This window comes from Nuphar pumila, chromosome 5, assembly GCF_984573655.1.
Source record: "Nuphar pumila chromosome 5, dmNupPumi1.hap1.1, whole genome shotgun sequence".
Lineage (NCBI taxonomy): Eukaryota > Viridiplantae > Streptophyta > Magnoliopsida > Nymphaeales > Nymphaeaceae > Nuphar > Nuphar pumila.
In genome coordinates this window covers 46,915,300-46,932,291 of record NC_143253.1, presented here as the reverse complement: position 1 = coordinate 46,932,291, position 16,992 = coordinate 46,915,300, and positions in this window count along the sequence as shown.

Below are 16,992 nucleotides of genomic sequence, written 5' to 3'. Positions count from 1 at the left end.
TTTTTGTCAAATTAGTCGACCGAAGGTTTTATCAGTCGACTGGACAGAATGCCTGTTTTCTGGAAAATTAGCAGCAGTCGACTAATGGTTTTATCAGTCGACTGGACAGAACATGCGTTTTCTGAAAATTTTGCAGCAGTCGACTAATGCTTTTATCAGTCGACCAGACAGAATGTATGTTTTTCAGAAGATTTTAGCAGCAGTCGACTGAAAGGTTTTTCAGTCTACTGATGATATTATCAGTCGACTAATTTTATCTCTAGTCGACTAAGTTTCAAAAGTTCAGATTTTCAAACGGTTAGATAAACAGATCAGTCGACCGACGATAACTGTCAGTCTACTAATAACTAACTATTAGTCGACTAACTACTGTTCCAGTCGACTAGTTTTGCCGTTTTTCCTGAAACTTCAAAAAGGCGTGTCTTTTCATTTTTCAAACGTTTTGATCATTTAAAATGGACTGTTTTGACACCCTTTCATACCCCCAACGTATGAAAACTTTCAACTATAAATATGAGTGCTTTCTACACTCAAAAACATCAAATCCAATTGAATTACTTCTTGCTTTTCACTCCTATTCATTCAAGTATTTGTTTTCTCACTCACTTGATATTTTCACTTCAGTTTTTCACTCAAATTCTTTTGAGAGATAGTGAATTCGTGAGTAGAGTATTTCAACAACCTCAAAAGCCAATTGCATCTCATTTGCATTTAAAAGAAAGGCTCATAGGTTGTATTGTAAGTTGTTACTTATTTTTTTCTGTAAAAGAAAGGACTCCTTGGTTTAAAGGAGTTGTTTGCTTTCAGTAGGTGTGTTACTGGAAGTGAAACCGGATTTGGTCTGTATGATCTTGTAGTTACACAAGGTTGATAGTGGAAATCTCAAGCGAGTTTTGCTTGGAGATTGGATGTAGGTCGGGAAAGACCGAACCAGGATAAATTCTGTGTTCTTTATGTGATTGCTTTTCAAATTGCAAAATTCGTTAATATTCTGCAGACAATTTTTAAAAAGCACTATTCACCCCCCTCTAGTGCTCGTTGCCTCGATCCTACTGCACTTTCATTAAGGTCTCATTTTCAACATAATAGAGGGATTTAAAAGGGATAGTTGAAAATTTTTCATATTCAGGCTAAATAGATGAGTCAGTTCATCTTGTTCATGGATCGAACCCCCATCTCAGTAGCCTACATATGTCCAGCCACAACCATTAATCTTATTTTTTTCTGTTGTGCATTTTACCTACAGCCTAGCTACTATTGCATTACATCCTTCCTCTTTGACATTTCACATTTTTCTGGTTTTTCTACATCTTATGTTATCTTTGACATTTTATGTTTTTCTGCATCTTATGTTATCTTTGACATTTCACGTTTTTCTGCATCTTATGTTATCTTTGACATTTCACATTTTTCTGCATCTTATGTTATCTTTGACATTTCACTTTTTTCTGCATCTTATGTTATCTTTGACATTTCACGTTTTTCTTTTTTTTTCTGCATCTTATGTTATCATAATTCAGATTTTTGCATCCTGTAGGATTTGATATCATTAATATTGTTTCATGTAATTACCTAGATTTGTGGTATATCTTAGTTCATATAATAACCATAGCTGTATTATGTACTAGTGATAATCCCTCTGTAATGTCACAACCTCTTTACTGTGTAATGAAATATCCTGCTGGGTCTTCATGTCTTTTTCATCATATACGTGATATCAAGAAGAGCATTTTGTCAATAATTGCCACAGAAATTTTGTTTAGATCAACTACAACACTAGATGCCAATGTTTCAGCAGAATCTTTGGATAAACATGGGTGCTTTCCATCTAAATATTTGCTGTTTGAAATCAGGTTACAGTTACACTTGTTGTGGGAGCTTAACCTATTGAAGATGGTGGTTTAAGCAAAGAGTCTCTTAGGTTTATTCAGAATAGCAGAATTTACAGTAATGATATGACCTCCACATTTTCAATATACAAGCATTTAGGCTACATACGGTTTAATATTTAGAGGCTATCCATTTAAGGCTTCTTAGTTAAAACAACAATGTATTATAATCAATCATGTTTATTTGTACAACATTTCACTGTTTTCCATGTGTTAATTCCTCTCTAAAGGCCTACCATCTATATATTACATGTTTCATTGCATATTTTCTTTTCTTTTTTTACTTTGCTTCATCAAACTAAAGCTTTCTCATCCCCTATCATCACTCCCATTTTTAATTGCAGTAGTCAAGAAACAGTGTATAGAGGGAAAGGCCTGTTTTACAAGATAAACCTGTTATTTTTTTACAGCAATGCACATACGTGCTGGAGCTTTCAATAGGATAAAATGCTTCTAGTTTGCTAACCATCTCAAAACAGTTTATGGGGATCCATTTTACAGTTGACAATTCATTTAACCATACCCTACAGTCACCTGTGCCTTCCATGGCAACTCAATTATTATGCATATTTTCCCATTATAAGCATATATATATATATATACCTATACATATATATGGACCTCTTCATATGCATTTGTTTTTATGCATAAGCATTTAGATACTTTTTCCTGTAAATATACCTCCATTATCACATTTTATTTAGCATAAATTTAAGCATTTAGATATATATACACATATTTCTCATTTAAGTTTAAACGTGGTGCCTAGGTATTATCATAGGCATTTCAGTCATGTTTTAGCCATTGTATTGTATATTTCCATTGTAGTCCAGGTGTAATTACTTAGATATTGTCATTGATGTGAAATTTGCAAATCTCGCTTTTGTATGCCGTATTTCTCGTACTAATTCATTTTGCAGGAAAATCTGAAAGAAATGGCTTCTTTTGGCGCTATCATATATTTAGTTATATATATATATATTGTGTCAACAATGTAACAATCAAATGTAAAGTTTGGAATAATATTTATTTTTCTGCTTAGATTAGGATGCATCTCATATAGTTTGAGTTTCTGCAATATCCTGATTATGTGATTCATGCATTTTATTTTAAATCACTGTGGATGAACACGAATGGCACGTGCACCAACTCTTAGAGAGTTGCTGAACTCGGTGGAGTCCATATTTACGGCCCTAGTCGGAATATGGACAAGACCCAAATTCAGCATCTTTCTACTAGTCACACAGATCCTACACCCTTAGGCTATCTTCAAAATACACATCATCTTTTCAATTTTATGAAATATTGTGAATTAAATCAATTAAACTCTCAACATGTCCATGGCCACAGTCAAAATATGTGAAAATTTTACTTTGGCTTAATGCACATTTTTCCCACAAATTTCTCAGAAAATCTTTCCGGATATCTTTTCCAAAGTGCATTCATCCATTCAAATCATCTGCATCATGACATCATCTGCTTTTCTCATGATTTTCTCAAGAAAATTTCATTCCATGGAAATCAATTCCTCAAGAAACTCAAAAAAATTTCAAAGCTACATTTCCCAAGTCAAGTTTTTCCACGATTTTCCCTGGAAAATGTTATTTTCTTGAGATTCATTTTCAAAAAGAAATTCTCATCATTCTCAAGAATCAAAATTGATTTCCAAATATTTTAAAGCTAAGATTCTCATAATTCAAATTTCCTAAGTTTTGATGTTCCTTCTCCAAAGAGTTTTCCCATAAATTTCAATCATTTCCAAAGAAAATTCTCAAAGTCAGAGTTTTCCTGACAAATATTTTCCTTTTTAAATGTTCATATTTTCTCCAGAATTTTTTCCATTTTCCCAGGATTTTCATCCATTCATGATTTTCCCAAATCTTTATAAACTTTCTCGAGATTTCAAATCTTTTTATCAGAGTTTCCTGAGAGATTGATTTCCATCTTTTGTCTGAGAAAGACTTTTCCAACTCCCAAATGTTTTCTAAGCATACATCATGTTTTTCCAACTTGCATTTTATAGAATTTCATAGCATATGCCTAAATTCTCTGTGCATTTAGGATAGAACACAAATTTGATAATTTAGCTAAGTCAAGCACACTTCTGGTCCTTGGTTCAATTACCCCTGTTAAAGGCGGCAGGAATGGTCGAACCTCGTATCGACAGGTCGAGCTCCATCCTATGGATTTTCCCGCTATTTTCCAAAAACGTAGGCGAGTATTTCAAAACAATTTTCAAAACTCTGGTCAAGTTTGACTCGCAGAAGGTTTTCCCTCTCTCTCGCAGGGAAGGGAAAAAATTTTGCAACGATAACACCCCCTCCCCTCCTTCTCTTTCCTTTATTCCTTAAATTTAAAAAATTGGCAAGTCCTGCTTGCCACTTTAGCCAAATGCAAAAAAGAAATTCAAAAATTTAAATTTCTGGAAAGTGTTGACTCTATGGATCCCATATCCAATCCACCTTGCACCTTGGATCCAATCCAAATGAATTTGGGCCTTGGGTCATGGGTTGGACCAGTTAGATCTTTTGTTGAGATCCAAATCCAAAATTATGCTCCAAAACCCAAAATTATATTCTTGACCTCAATTCTCTGTTATGTAATTTTTAGTACTGGGCATGGGCAATTATGTCAAAAAGCTATAAAAATACATGCATTTGAGTGTGAAGATATAGCTCTTATTGTGCTTTATTAAATGCCCCCATGCCTAAACTTTTGTTCGTCCTCGAAGACTGTCTAGAGCTCATGCTCATGCTTTGCAAAAGAGAAACAAAAATATCAATAATGTACATGCTAACTATCCTAACTCACTTTAGTAGGAATCATGGTCGCATTTAGCATATGCAACAAGCCCTTTAAACCCCCATGTTACCTTGGTGGATGAGTAAGGTGTCGTGAGGGTTTCCAGTGATGATACCCCCAAACATCTATGTCATGCATTTATGCTTCTTCAAAATATGTAGGCAATATGATATGTATTTCTTTTAGACATTAATTTATATATCGTCAAAACATGTTAGATGCAATATTTAGTCTCCTATACAACACTCCTAGACTCCTTTAGTTAAGATCTACAGGTATTATATAGTAATGAAAGCTACAATGCATTCAAATGACTAAGTAATTCCGAATATGATCTCATGATTATGCACTTTCATGTTAACTAATTGCACCTCAAATTCTATTGCATGTGCTCTTTGTATTTTCCTTCATGCCTTGTGCAATGTCAGTGTTCCTTATCTACATGGTCCATGTAGTAAGCTTTGGGCCAGTGGTTCCCAGATCTGGTGACCTTAGGGCAGCAGGTGCTAGGCACCCCTTGAGCTTACTTACTCAAACCAAGTATGCCACAAACACTAACTTGACATGAAGTTCTAGTTTCTCCTCAGTTTTGCTATTTACATGAACCACCACACATTGTAGGGTGCAACAACCCAGTTACTTTCATTATTTAGATCACTAGAGCTCACTAAAAATGCACATTTTCTCTCTCTCTCTCTCTCTTTTCGATAGTGCTTTGTATATCTCATTTCAGTGTCTTTTTTAGACATATGTATCCCTACTTTAACACTATCATGCATACAGTTGCATACATATATGTCTACATGTAATATCTTTGACTGAATTCATCTAAGAAGAATCATATACGTACATCCTATCTAATATGCTTAAGCCCTTAACATAAATTAAATCTAATTTACATACATGTTTCTTACCTATACATTCTATTTAAGCAAGACATGCATAAACAAGCATATTTTTTAAAAATGCACCCTCCCCCATGCCTAAATTCCACTATCCTCAATGGTATGCTATGGATGCTCAATGATATGTCATGTTATGAAGTATACATCCATGCATAAACTGAAGATGATAAAGTAGGAGAGATATCACTTGCATTTTGACTTGCTATGTGCCCTGCGTACCTATATATTCATGGACATTTCAAACGTAGGTTAGTCTTATGAGGAATGCATCATGACTCTATGTTACAACAATAAGTTTCTGAATCTCTTAGAAATCAGTTGAGTTGCCTCTCAAAAAGTACTAAGTTTTACGTCTTCAGCCAAACGGATCTATATTCACCCTTCATCATTCATGAGATCAATGAACTCAAGGTCATGCTCAGTTGGGAGATCAGAAATATATGGCTTCAACATTTGCCCATTAACCTTAAAAATGCCTCCTATCTTTGGGTCCTTTAGACTCACGGCCCCATGAGGGAATACTTCATGCACAATGAAGGGGATGCTCCATCTAGACCAGAGTTTGCCAGGAAAGAGTTGCAAACGTAAACTAAACAACCAAACCTTCTACCCATTTTCAAATGTTTTTCGAAAAATGTGTTTATCATAAAAAGCTTTGATTCGGGCTTTGTAAGTTTGGGCATATTGTATGCATCATTTCACAACTCTTTGAGCTCACTAAGTTGCAAACGTCATTCCTTGCTAGCTTGGGCTAAATCAAAATTTAAGCTTTTAATTGCCCAATAGGCCCTATGCTCTAATTCGACGGGTAAGTGTCATGCCTTCTTAAAGACCAAATGGTATTGGGACATACCAATAGGGATCTTAAATGCAGTTCTGTAGGCCCACAAGGCATCATCAAGGTGTTGAAACTATTCCTTATGATCTGGCCTAACATTTTTTTTAGAATGCGTTTAAGCTCCCTATTGGACACTTCAACCTGTCCATTGGTTTGAGGGTAATAGGGGGTTGTGATCTTATGCATTATAGAATATTTTCTTAAAAGAGAAGCTACCCGCATATTTTTGAAATGCTTTTCCCCATCACTTATCAATGCCCAGGGTACACCAAATCAACTAAAGATATTATGCTTAATGAACTTAAGCACCACCTTATGGTCGTTTGTGCGCGTAGGCACTGCCTCAACCCACTTGAAGACATAATCAACCACCACTAAAATATATATATAACTAAAGGACTTTAAAGGACTCATGAAATCAATCCCCCAAACATCAAAGATTTTGACCACAAGAATGGGGATAAGGGGCATCATGTTCCTCTAGGACATGTTTCCCATTTGCTAGCATCAGATGCAACGTTTATAAAATTCATGAGTATCTTTGTGCAATGTGGGCCAAAAGAATACAGACTACAAAACTTTGGTTGGAGTCTTCTTACATGAAAAATAGCCTCCACATGCCAGAGTATGGCAAAACTTGAGGTTGCTCTCTACTTCATCCTCAGAGACACACCTTCTGACCATTTGACTGGCACAATATCAAAACAACTCTGGGTCTTCCCAAAATAATACTTCACCTATTGTCCCTTTCAATTTTGCTCCAATGCTTAGGGAGTTTTCTGGTCACCAAATAGTTCACAATATTAGCGAACCATGGTAGACGTCAGACTGCCATAATATGCTAGTCCAAAAAAGATTCATTTATTTGACTCTAGTTGTTAGATGTCTCTACAACTAGTCTCGGCAAATGATTGGCTACTACATTCTTTTTTCCGCTCTTATCTCAAATTTTGAGATCGAACTCTTGTAGTAGCAAAACTCACTGGATGAGTCTGGGTTTGATGTCTTTCTTGTTCAATAAACATCTGAGTGCATCATGATCCAAATAGACAACCACTTTCGACCCAAGCAAATATGATCTGAACTTCTTCAGGGCAAAGACTACTGCGAGCATTTTCTTTTCTATTGTAGTGTAATTCAATTAGGCATCAGAAATGGTTTTGCTTGTGTAGTATATCACATAGAGACTTTTATCATCCCTTTGCCCTAAAATAGCACCCATTGCATAGTCTGATGCATCACACATGATCTCAAAAGGTCTCATCCAGTCCAGAGACCTCAAGATTGGGGCACAAATTAAGGCTTCCTTGATAGTGTGAAAAGCCTTACTACATTCATCATTAAAATAAAAAGGTTGATCCTTCGCTAGTAAATTACACAATGGTCTAGATATTTAACTAAAATCTTTTATGAACCGTCGGTAAAAACCAGCGTGTCCTAAGAAGGACCAGATCACCCTGATAGAATGAGGAGGTTTTAACTTGGCAATGGTTTTTACCTTTGCCTTGTCCACCTCGATCCCCTTTTTGGATACAATGTATCCCACAACTATACCCTACTGGACCATGAAATGACTCTTCTTTCAGCCGAGAACAAGATTAGTCTTCACACATTTTTGAAGAACTTTTTGAAGCTTGTGGAGACAATTTTCAAATGATGAGCCATACACCAAAAAACCATCCATAAAAATCTCTAGCATATCATCCATCATGTCAGAGAAGATGGCCATTATGCACCTAATGGCACACACTTTAATGTGAAGGTTCCATACAGATAGGTGAATGTTGTTTTCTCTTGATCCTCAGGGTGAACAACTACTTGGTTGTACCAAGAATATCCATCAAGAAAACAAAAGTAGCTTTGCCCTGCGAGTCTCTCCAAAATCTGATCGATGAACAGTAAAGGAAAGTGATTATTTCTTGTTGTCTCATTCAGTTTTCTATAGTCTATACAGACTCGTCATCCCATAGTGGTGCGTGTGGGAATACTTTCCTCCTTATTTTCAGCCACAATGAGCCCAGACTTCTTAAGTACTACCTGAGTCGGACTTACCCATTGTTTATCAGAGATGGGGTAAATGATACCCGCATCCAACCACTTGACAACTTCCTTCTTGACTATCTCATTCATGTTGGGGTTTAACCTCCTTTGCATCTCCCTAGAGGGTTTGGCATCCTCTTTCATGATCATCTGGTGCATGCAAAAGGGCAGGTCAATCTCCTTGAGGTCTGCTACTGACCAACCTATTGCCAATTTATATTATTGCAAGACCTCAATAAGTTGATTTTCTTTTTCATCAGTAAGGTATGCAACAATTATAACTGTTAAAGTTTGGTCCTTACCCAAAAATGCATACTTAAGTGAAGTTGGTAGAGGCTTTAGCTCAAGCGTTGGTGGGCGCTGAATGGAGGGCTTCTACCAAGTCAGGAAGGGGTTCGAATTTCCAACCTTGAAATAAAGTGCTAGAATAATTTGAAGCAACATTCATCGCATCATCACACACATCATCAAACTCTGATTCCTGTGGTAGATCAGATTGCCCCATTGTAGATCATTGTCATCCACATGAAAACATTTGTCATTTTCAGTCGATCTCATGGCAGCATCAAAGATGTTTAATCGCATTTTCTTGTTGTCAAATGAGACATCCATGGCCATAGTGTGATAATTAATACAAGCATTGGCAGTGGCCAAAAATGATCTGCCCAAAATGATGGGGGTCTGGTGGACAACATCAGTGCCTTCCATGTCCAGAACAATAAAATCAACGAGAAAATAAAAGTCATCGACCTTGACTATCACATCCTCCAATATCCCATAAGGGATCTTGGTAGACCTGTCGACCATATGTAGGGTGATTGAGGTGGGTGTTATGTCCCCAATCCCCAAAGTATCATACAGGAAACTCGACAAGATGTTTATACTGGCCTCAAGATCGAGCAAAGCATGCTCAATGGTTATATTCCCTATAATACAAGAGATGATCAGTGCCCCAGGATCCTTGAGCTTAGGCAGAGCTTGGTGCTGAAGCACTGAGCTCACTTGCTCAGTCAAGAAAATTTTCTTGGGCAGAGATCTTAATTTTCTTTTTTATGTACAGTGTTTTTAAGAAACTTTACGTAAGCAGGCACTTGCTGGATGACAACTAATAGAGGAAGGTTGATGTGGACTTGCTTGAATAATTCAAGCATTTCCTGTATCTTTATCCCTTGTTTGCCAAAAGCTCTAGACTTTTCAAGGGCTTGAGGAAATGGTACAGGGGGGTCATAGTAAGTAAAAGGTTCTTCCTGCAAAGTTTCTCTTTTTCTCCACATGGTTTTTAGGTGGTGACTAAGAGGGTGTGGATGTAGCAGCATTCGTTCTTTGAGTCATCTCCTTCTTGTGCTCCTTACTAGAACGTAAGGATAGGATAGCCTTGGCTTGCTTATGATGAGACTCTGTGAAGTGCAAGCCAGACTGGGCAAGTTCCTTGCCTCTAAGATTGACCAGAGGTTGGCTAGGCAATGTCCTCTCACTCTTCCTGCTTAAGGCCCCTGCCAATTGCCCCATATGTACTTCAAGTTTTGAGATTGATTGGGTATGGGAATTGAGGTTGACCTTTATATCAGTGAATGCTTGCAAGAACTTCTCCTCAAAGGACTAATGTAAAACCCTGACAATTTCGAGTCTTTTTTGCAATAAATAAAATAATGATAAAGGATTGTTGTGTTCATATCGGTAGTGTGTTAGTTCGGCTTTTCCAGAGAATGAAGTCATAATCAAACAAGAGGACTATGAAAAACAATCATACCTAAAGGGGAAAGAGTTAAGAAGCAAAAGAGGAAGAGGCGTCTTAGAATTTGAGACCCCTGTCCACGGAAAAAGCCCAAGAGAAACGTCTATGTTAGGGATTTAGATGGATGGTCATAAGTGGATAAGTGGATTTTAGTTGCAAGAAAGCGCAACTAAAGATAAGTTGGCGCAATGGTCAGAACGATGGACTCACAAGGTAGAGGTCACAGGTTAGAATCCCTTGGGTGACATACATTTTTATTATAGAAAACATTTTTGTGTCATAGGGCCATTCTGCTAAAATGAAGATAAATACATTAGTGTTACAAGATACTGCAATGGAACACATCCTGGCGCACTAATGGGGCTCGTTACCTCGTGGGGAGAAGGACCAAGGTTCGAATCCTCCCGTGCACCAAGAACTTTTGCAAAAACATGGGTCTTTTTAAACTAAGCTACATGGGAGAAAAGAGGTAAATTGAATTTCGTTGCAAGGAATTGCAACGAAATCACTACTGGTGCACTGGTGGGGCTCGTTACCCCCTAGGGAGAAGACACTAGTTTGAATCCCCCTGTGCGCCAAGGAGCATTTTTTCAAAAACAAGAGTGAGTAATAATAATGTTTTTTTATCTCTCATTTAATAAGGGAGTAAATGAAAGGGCATTGGGCCATAAAGGAGGGGCGATGGCTGGGAGTTTAATTTTCAAAAAGGAAACCCAAGGGCTCTCCTCCTTTGGAAAGGGAACGACATCCTTCTTTCCATTAAGGGATTAAAATGGGGGGGGGGGGGGGAGGGGATCACACAGGACATTCATTGTGGAGGGGGTGGGGCATGTTTCCAAAAAGAAAAAAAAATGGCTGCCTAAGTATTGTTACAAAGATTCATGCCTCTTGGAAATCACCATTTTTGCTCACCCAACCTTTCCTCTTCCCCAACGAGCATAGTGACATTTCCCCTTCTCCTTTTCACAGATTTCCTCCTCACCTCCATTATTTTTGGCGACAGTCTGTGAAGGTGAGAAGCTCCAGCATTGGTGAGAAAGACAAACACAATACCGTTTAAATCTTGTATCAAGGAGCCGTGTGGCATCTCCTCTTTGCATAGCTTCCACCATCGATTCTGGCGAAGAGCTTGCACGGGGAAGAAGAATGTTTCATTTCCATATTCGCATCTACACGAGGTAATGGCATAGTATCTTTATGCATGTACATGGTGCTATATAACACAAGTATGTTGCGCACCATCTTCATGTAGGGGTACATTTCTTTCTACACGTATGCAACATCATTGATCGAGTATGTTATGAGTCGTATCATTTCATTTTGATGCATATGCGTGTAAGCGCATTACATTCCATCAAACATTTATGTGAACATGGTAACGTAGATATCGTACTCCTTATGAGCATAAACATCTCCATTGGTCTGGTCTCGCTGAGTGTTGATTTTTGCGTTTGAGTACCAGCATCTTAAACATATTCGTGTTATTGATAAGTATTTAGCATATATATACACATTTTTTTTCAATTAGAATTATGGTAGTAATATTGTTTTACGTTCTTGAATAACTAAGAAAGAAAAATAATGAGGAATAGGTATTACACTATAGTTATGAAGACACCATTCTCTATACTTCAGAAATGTACTTATAAAGGACCTAAAAACTTCTAAGCATCAGGTTACATGGCTGCACACTCCAGCTCGTATAATCACAACAAAAGCTCCTTAGTGTTCAACATCGAGTTTCTGGGTTCGGTTGCCCTCTTACTATGGTGAGACACAGGTTGGACTCAATCGACCTGTACGCCTCCTGTTAGGGATAGGTAACCACCCCTATTCAAACGTTGAGGGGAGGTAAAAGCACATTTTGGACCCATGGCTGATCCGTCCGAGTGTTTAAACCATTTCCTTAAATAAACGTGAGGCACTATTAACCAAGTGCTAGCCAAATAAAATAAACAATCAACCTTGCAAATGATTTTTTTTTGTTAAAGTCTGACCCAACACTAAATAATAGAAACGACGATGGTGACGTTCCTGTATAGGATGGCCTGAAAAGTCAAAATGAATAGTTGGTGCATGCTATAAGAGAACTCTAAAGCAAGCACATACATGAAAATTGCAGAAACCGACTATTTAGGTAGTGGGTTCGTGGAATGTCCGAAACTTTTGGGACGTTTGGAATAAAGTGCAAGACTGAAACCAACTGAGTATAGGGAATATCTAAAAAAAAATTATTTAAACTGGTTCTGGCAAGATTAAAATATTTCAACGTTGGTATAAGGGGGTCGGCCGATTGGAAAAAAGAAAAAAGAAAAAAAGAAAAAAATTGTGTTAACGAGTTTAGGTAGGACCCGGACTGGGGTTTTCTTTTCCTCAGCATTGCAGTAGGTTTGCCCTGCAACAACTCTCAGCCCTGATCATAGTGGTCGGTTTGAATGTACCGAGTTCGAAGGACTCGGCCACGGCTGAAGCCATGGTAGCCAAGTCGAGTGCCATAGAGGAAAATGCCTTGTTGCGGTCGGGCTGACAGACCGTGGGTAAGCAGACTCAGGTTGACGACTGAAGCGTGGCAGCAATGACCAGCCTCTATAGGTATTACCGGTTGTTGTAAGCCTTGATTTGAAGCAGGTTGTTGGCTTGTTTCACGAACAGTTAAGGTTGCAGCCTACCTAAATCAACTAGGGTTTCACACGGTTTGTAGGAGCTGTTAGTGCATTTTAACTTGTGCTGGGATGTTGGAGTTTCAAAACCCAGTGACACTCTAGTAGGGGTTTGCCTAACCTTAGGTATAAGAAAAATAAAATGACATAAAATACATAATATATATATATATAGTGGGCCGACGGGGCCTGTCAACACCCAGCAGGACTTAGAAATACAAACACGTATGTATAATAAATACGTGTATATAGGGAAAATTTAAATCAGAAAGCCAGGTTGCGTACCTTTTTGGGTAGACTGGGGCTAAGGATGTCAGTTTGGTCATGCCATGTTTAATGACTTACGTTAGCCACTTAATATACATATTGAGTCTATGCAAACCCACACCCAGTTACTACTTAAGGTTATGGATCAAGCACCATACTATGAAATGTCAGTTTTTGTAGTTAGTATATGAACTGGTTTGTAGGATTTTATCATATGAGGGATGGTATATATTGTAAACCAAGAAACAAAGATTTTACCTTTCATATATATATATATAAAATCTTTGTCTATGACATGGTGAGTAGTTGAGCTCATAGTATTTACATAAAATATTGAAATAATGTTTCCTAAGGTATAGATACACTCAGCAGATGAAGTTTTGCATCAAAGTGAATTTAAAATACCATACATCACACCCTAAAAGATTTCTATGTTAACATGGGTAAACTATAAAGTTTAGCTTACCATCATCCGTCTGGTATAATACACAAAATAATAATGATAATAATGTAATATTAATAAGTGCAAAATGCATTGTAAACTTGGAGTTTGGTTATATGGCCCATAGGGATTATTGATTGTTGGGTTACCTTCTTTCTTGCTGATTCTGAATATGCTATTAGTAGCCTCAACTTCATAGTAATGTACTTGAGATTAATGAAACAATAATCTTGATGTGTGTGGAACAAAATCATTTTCACCCACACCTACTCGCATTCATTTATGGCAAATAAATAAGTAATGTAAGAAAATGAGGATTTGTGATATTTTAGTTGCGTATGAGGTACAGGTAAATGTATTGTGCATGAATTTTTGATTTCGATAATTTTCATAGAATGAACTAGGCACCCTCATTAATGATTAGGTGCAATATGTTGTATATTAATTTTGACATATAACTTGTATCATATAAATTTGATTGTTAAAAATTTGCATGTTGTTATTACATGTATGTGTGCATAAGGGATCAACTTGTATATGAACCTATGATTATGAGAAAACTCTGATATAAGAACTATAATGTTAGTTCAATTGCTTTTACTTTGGAAATCTATCAAGCATGATTGAGTCTCACAGACTATTGCCCATCAAACACATGAGATTATGTATCTTGCACTTGTGAATGTCATGACCATAGCTCTAATTCAAAAATGCAGATAAATTAATGCATGAGATTTGATAAATTCTATTGATATGGTGGGTCATGAATTATGAAACATTCAAAATTAAGTTTGCAGTTTTGTAAAACCCTTGTAATGCCATACGAGCACTTATTAAATGTTAAAGTTGGGATATGCCATGTGGTAGCATAACCAGTGGGGTACAAAACGTACACTCGAGCTCAGAAATAAAACTTTAAGATGTTGAAAGTATAAGTACTCAGCTCAGAGTTGAGCCAAAATTCTGAGATATTATGGTTGGTGCCTATTGAGCATTCGATGAGTAATGTACATACACTAAGATCACTTCGAGTGTGGGTTGGGATTTTGGAAATCCCTTGTGGTGCAATGACTAGCACAAAGAAACAAACAAAAAATGTAATATATGCACACATAACCTAAATAAGGGATTCTGGGTATACCTGAAAGATGGTATATGTTAATGGTTTCCCGAGATACTGGGTATACCTGACAACGATATATGTTACTAGTTTCTCAGGGCTCTGGGTACACCTGAAAGATGGTGTATGTTTTTGGACCCAAGGTCTACCTTGGAGATGGTAGATGGTACAAACTCCGTGGGAGATTCTAGTTTTGTGAGAGCAAGGCATCTCACCCGGTCCCCAACCCTCGGAGTTAAGTGGCCAGGACTACCAATGCGTCCTAGGTGGTAGATCCAAGTCTTCTGCAGAAGTACAGGGTGCATCCTAATTCTAGTTCTAGCCATTGGAGAGTACTCTCTCGGCCGTGAACCATCCCCTTTGGATATCCGTACAGCTAGTCACACTGGTTATAAAATAATAGACCCTTGTGTGGTCTCGGTCCGCTACGATGTCAAATGTTTGTGCGTACCCACCGGGTAATTAACAAGAGAAACTTAAAGTTAGTACATTTCTAAAAGTCTTCAAGTGTGCGCATAATACTTGAGGTTTCTATGGTTAGAGTATGATTGTGGTTCACTCGTGTGATGCATAGTTCAGATATGTATTTCTTTAAATGCAGAATACATGATAACCTAAATGTGGTTCATGCATATGATGTATCATGCTTTGATGTTTATGAAATATAACATAAAATACTTGACGTTAGTGAACTGTATATTCATCATTTGTTTAGGGGGTTATTCGTTCTATCTAAACATGTTGCACATATACTTGTACACATGACACTGTGCACATTCATATGGATATTATGTTTCTTACTCAGACGGGGTAGTCTAACTCCTTCTGAATTAATATTTTTTAGGAAACAAAGTGGCGAGCAACTACGGTCATCGTTGTGGATAGTGCCATGTGACCATATCTTCTTTGGATGTCCTGAGGAATTCTGATTTGTAATAAATCATTAAGTTGTAATTGATAACTTGTAGTATTTCAATGCAAGAGTTTATTTTACTTAATGCCTTGAATCTGTGCTATTACTTGTAACCCACCCAAATAATTTGACTAAGGATTTAATAAAGTTTTTTCGCTGATGTTTAAAAAAAAAACCAAAATTTAAAAGCTAAATATTTGAGGCATTACAACTAACTTGTCGAAGTCTCTTTCTGGGCATTCTGCCTTAACAGAGGGGAGTTCTGAAGCATTGGTCTTTGAAAACTGCCAAACCCACTAAGTCTCCCTTGGTTTTGGTTTGGAGTCAGGGTATTTTGTGGATTTCTCTATGCAAAATTGGGGTGGTTTTGCCATTCTGGATTATAAGTAGGTTCATATGGATCATGCACCGGTCTTGTGAAACCTTGTGATGCATTCACCTGCTCTTGAACAAACTCAGGATTGTGAGGTGATGTCAAACAATCTGTTATATAGTGTGTAGGGCTAGCACAGAGCTCACACACTTGGTTCAATATAGTTGGGTCAGCTAACAGTTGGTCCACTTTTTTTTTGCCAACTAGTCCACTTTGATTTGCAATTCTTGGTTGGACCCAACTTCTAGAATTCCTCTCTTTTTATGACCACTTGGATCAGAAGTGGTCCTTTCAAACCTCGAAGATGAGTCATTGTGCATAGAATTACCACTCAATGTTTCAAAAAGCAATCATGCTTCGTCTTTGTTTTTCAGTATAAATATATCCCCACAAGCAGCATCCACCAACTGACGGTTCCTCTTAGTAAGACCATCATAAAAATATTGCACCAATTATCATTTAGGTACTTGGTGGTGAGGGCATCTTCTCAAGAGGTCCTTGAGCCTTTCTCATGTTTCATGGAATTGCTCTCCTTCCAACTGCAGGAAGCTGGTGATTACTTTCTTATACTAATTCATTTTACCAATAGAAAAGTATTTCTTTAAAAATTCTTTTTGAAGTTGCTCCCATGTGGTAATTCGAACCGAGTCAATGGACTTCAATCAATGCTTTGCCTTATCTTTCAAAGAAAAGGAAAAGAGCATGATTTTTAAGGCATCATCACCAAAATTGTGAATTCGCACAGTCGAGCAAATTTCTATGAATTCATCAATGTGGCGATAAGGATCCTTATTACTAAGGTCATAGAAAGATGGAAGCATCTGAATAATGTTGGCCTTGATCTCAAAGGTGTTTGCCCCTACATCTGGTCTTGTGATGCAAGAGGCTGAGGTGTACTCATTAGGAATGAAGTACTCCCTAAGTGGGCATGTTGGGACCTCCTCACCCATCGCACTAGCTTGCAGAGAAGAGCTCCTAAACAAACATCCTGGATTGGTAAGTATGGGT